Source organism: Diachasmimorpha longicaudata, unplaced genomic scaffold (genome assembly GCF_034640455.1).
Source record: "Diachasmimorpha longicaudata isolate KC_UGA_2023 unplaced genomic scaffold, iyDiaLong2 ctg00000231.1, whole genome shotgun sequence".
NCBI classification, from domain to species: domain Eukaryota; kingdom Metazoa; phylum Arthropoda; class Insecta; order Hymenoptera; family Braconidae; genus Diachasmimorpha; species Diachasmimorpha longicaudata.
Window position 1 is genome coordinate 1 of NW_026974018.1, and position 5,000 is coordinate 5,000.

A 5,000-nucleotide genomic window follows, 5' to 3' on the forward strand; every position below is an offset into this window, starting at 1 on the left:
AGCCGGATAGCCGTCATTCAGCATAAAAGCTATTGTTATATGCATAGTTTGATGTGAGGAATGGGAATTGATTGAAATTTTCACCCGCCAATTGCCGGCTGGCCTGATTTTAAGGTTTGAGAATCTTGACAACGATTTTGCATACCGACAAAAATAGCATCAAGCAAAAATATCACTTATTTTTCCAATTTTCGACTTGTAGAACGATCAAGTATACTATTCTTTGGATTCTAAGATTTTTTTCAAGTGATTATTTTCAAAGTTGGGAAAAATGAAAAATTATTCTAAGTCCCCATTCGTAGTTCTTTTTGATTCGTATTGCTTCGGCGCAAAGTAGGTAGGGACACTTATGGCTTTCTCAATTTTTGGATAGGGACAGCCGGATAGCCGTCATTCAGCATAAAAGCTATTGTTATATGCATAGTTTGATGTGAGGAATGGGAATTGATTGAAATTTTCACCCGCCAATTGCCGGCTGGCCTGATTTTAAGGTTTGAGAATCTTGACAACGATTTTGCATACCGACAAAAATAGCATCAAGCAAAAATATCACTTATTTTTCCAATTTTCGACTTGTAGAACGATCAAGTATACTATTCTTTGGATTCTAAGATTTTTTTCAAGTGATTATTTTCAAAGTTGGGAAAAATGAAAAATTATTCTAAGTCCCCATTCGTAGTTCTTTTTGATTCGTATTGCTTCGGCGCAAAGTAGGTAGGGACACTTATGGCTTTCTCAATTTTTGGATAGGGACAGCCGGATAGCCGTCATTCAGCATAAAAGCTATTGTTATATGCATAGTTTGATGTGAGGAATGGGAATTGATTGAAATTTTCACCCGCCAATTGCCGGCTGGCCTGATTTTAAGGTTTGAGAATCTTGACAACGATTTTGCATACCGACAAAAATAGCATCAAGCAAAAATATCACTTATTTTTCCAATTTTCGACTTGTAGAACGATCAAGTATACTATTCTTTGGATTCTAAGATTTTTTTCAAGTGATTATTTTCAAAGTTGGGAAAAATGAAAAATTATTCTAAGTCCCCATTCGTAGTTCTTTTTGATTCGTATTGCTTCGGCGCAAAGTAGGTAGGGACACTTATGGCTTTCTCAATTTTTGGATAGGGACAGCCGGATAGCCGTCATTCAGCATAAAAGCTATTGTTATATGCATAGTTTGATGTGAGGAATGGGAATTGATTGAAATTTTCACCCGCCAATTGCCGGCTGGCCTGATTTTAAGGTTTGAGAATCTTGACAACGATTTTGCATACCGACAAAAATAGCATCAAGCAAAAATATCACTTATTTTTCCAATTTTCGACTTGTAGAACGATCAAGTATACTATTCTTTGGATTCTAAGATTTTTTTCAAGTGATTATTTTCAAAGTTGGGAAAAATGAAAAATTATTCTAAGTCCCCATTCGTAGTTCTTTTTGATTCGTATTGCTTCGGCGCAAAGTAGGTAGGGACACTTATGGCTTTCTCAATTTTTGGATAGGGACAGCCGGATAGCCGTCATTCAGCATAAAAGCTATTGTTATATGCATAGTTTGATGTGAGGAATGGGAATTGATTGAAATTTTCACCCGCCAATTGCCGGCTGGCCTGATTTTAAGGTTTGAGAATCTTGACAACGATTTTGCATACCGACAAAAATAGCATCAAGCAAAAATATCACTTATTTTTCCAATTTTCGACTTGTAGAACGATCAAGTATACTATTCTTTGGATTCTAAGATTTTTTTCAAGTGATTATTTTCAAAGTTGGGAAAAATGAAAAATTATTCTAAGTCCCCATTCGTAGTTCTTTTTGATTCGTATTGCTTCGGCGCAAAGTAGGTAGGGACACTTATGGCTTTCTCAATTTTTGGATAGGGACAGCCGGATAGCCGTCATTCAGCATAAAAGCTATTGTTATATGCATAGTTTGATGTGAGGAATGGGAATTGATTGAAATTTTCACCCGCCAATTGCCGGCTGGCCTGATTTTAAGGTTTGAGAATCTTGACAACGATTTTGCATACCGACAAAAATAGCATCAAGCAAAAATATCACTTATTTTTCCAATTTTCGACTTGTAGAACGATCAAGTATACTATTCTTTGGATTCTAAGATTTTTTTCAAGTGATTATTTTCAAAGTTGGGAAAAATGAAAAATTATTCTAAGTCCCCATTCGTAGTTCTTTTTGATTCGTATTGCTTCGGCGCAAAGTAGGTAGGGACACTTATGGCTTTCTCAATTTTTGGATAGGGACAGCCGGATAGCCGTCATTCAGCATAAAAGCTATTGTTATATGCATAGTTTGATGTGAGGAATGGGAATTGATTGAAATTTTCACCCGCCAATTGCCGGCTGGCCTGATTTTAAGGTTTGAGAATCTTGACAACGATTTTGCATACCGACAAAAATAGCATCAAGCAAAAATATCACTTATTTTTCCAATTTTCGACTTGTAGAACGATCAAGTATACTATTCTTTGGATTCTAAGATTTTTTTCAAGTGATTATTTTCAAAGTTGGGAAAAATGAAAAATTATTCTAAGTCCCCATTCGTAGTTCTTTTTGATTCGTATTGCTTCGGCGCAAAGTAGGTAGGGACACTTATGGCTTTCTCAATTTTTGGATAGGGACAGCCGGATAGCCGTCATTCAGCATAAAAGCTATTGTTATATGCATAGTTTGATGTGAGGAATGGGAATTGATTGAAATTTTCACCCGCCAATTGCCGGCTGGCCTGATTTTAAGGTTTGAGAATCTTGACAACGATTTTGCATACCGACAAAAATAGCATCAAGCAAAAATATCACTTATTTTTCCAATTTTCGACTTGTAGAACGATCAAGTATACTATTCTTTGGATTCTAAGATTTTTTTCAAGTGATTATTTTCAAAGTTGGGAAAAATGAAAAATTATTCTAAGTCCCCATTCGTAGTTCTTTTTGATTCGTATTGCTTCGGCGCAAAGTAGGTAGGGACACTTATGGCTTTCTCAATTTTTGGATAGGGACAGCCGAATAGCCGTTATTCAGCATAAAAGCTATTGTTATATGCATAGTTTGATGTGAGGAATGGGAATTGATTGAAATTTTCACCCGCCAATTGCCGGCTGGCCTGATTTTAAGGTTTGAGAATCTTGACAACGATTTTGCATACCGACAAAAATAGCATCAAGCAAAAATATCACTTATTTTTCCAATTTTCGACTTGTAGAACGATCAAGTATACTATTCTTTGGATTCTAAGATTTTTTTCAAGTGATTATTTTCAAAGTTGGGAAAAATGAAAAATTATTCTAAGTCCCCATTCGTAGTTCTTTTTGATTCGTATTGCTTCGGCGCAAAGTAGGTAGGGACACTTATGGCTTTCTCAATTTTTGGATAGGGACAGCCGGATAGCCGTCATTCAGCATAAAAGCTATTGTTATATGCATAGTTTGATGTGAGGAATGGGAATTGATTGAAATTTTCACCCGCCAATTGCCGGCTGGCCTGATTTTAAGGTTTGAGAATCTTGACAACGATTTTGCATACCGACAAAAATAGCATCAAGCAAAAATATCACTTATTTTTCCAATTTTCGACTTGTAGAACGATCAAGTATACTATTCTTTGGATTCTAAGATTTTTTTCAAGTGATTATTTTCAAAGTTGGGAAAAATGAAAAATTATTCTAAGTCCCCATTCGTAGTTCTTTTTGATTCGTATTGCTTCGGCGCAAAGTAGGTAGGGACACTTATGGCTTTCTCAATTTTTGGATAGGGACAGCCGGATAGCCGTCATTCAGCATAAAAGCTATTGTTATATGCATAGTTTGATGTGAGGAATGGGAATTGATTGAAATTTTCACCCGCCAATTGCCGGCTGGCCTGATTTTAAGGTTTGAGAATCTTGACAACGATTTTGCATACCGACAAAAATAGCATCAAGCAAAAATATCACTTATTTTTCCAATTTTCGACTTGTAGAACGATCAAGTATACTATTCTTTGGATTCTAAGATTTTTTTCAAGTGATTATTTTCAAAGTTGGGAAAAATGAAAAATTATTCTAAGTCCCCATTCGTAGTTCTTTTTGATTCGTATTGCTTCGGCGCAAAGTAGGTAGGGACACTTATGGCTTTCTCAATTTTTGGATAGGGACAGCCGGATAGCCGTCATTCAGCATAAAAGCTATTGTTATATGCATAGTTTGATGTGAGGAATGGGAATTGATTGAAATTTTCACCCGCCAATTGCCGGCTGGCCTGATTTTAAGGTTTGAGAATCTTGACAACGATTTTGCATACCGACAAAAATAGCATCAAGCAAAAATATCACTTATTTTTCCAATTTTCGACTTGTAGAACGATCAAGTATACTATTCTTTGGATTCTAAGATTTTTTTCAAGTGATTATTTTCAAAGTTGGGAAAAATGAAAAATTATTCTAAGTCCCCATTCGTAGTTCTTTTTGATTCGTATTGCTTCGGCGCAAAGTAGGTAGGGACACTTATGGCTTTCTCAATTTTTGGATAGGGACAGCCGGATAGCCGTCATTCAGCATAAAAGCTATTGTTATATGCATAGTTTGATGTGAGGAATGGGAATTGATTGAAATTTTCACCCGCCAATTGCCGGCTGGCCTGATTTTAAGGTTTGAGAATCTTGACAACGATTTTGCATACCGACAAAAATAGCATCAAGCAAAAATATCACTTATTTTTCCAATTTTCGACTTGTAGAACGATCAAGTATACTATTCTTTGGATTCTAAGATTTTTTTCAAGTGATTATTTTCAAAGTTGGGAAAAATGAAAAATTATTCTAAGTCCCCATTCGTAGTTCTTTTTGATTCGTATTGCTTCGGCGCAAAGTAGGTAGGGACACTTATGGCTTTCTCAATTTTTGGATAGGGACAGCCGGATAGCCGTCATTCAGCATAAAAGCTATTGTTATATGCATAGTTTGATGTGAGGAATGGGAATTGATTGAAATTTTCACCCGCCAATTGCCGGC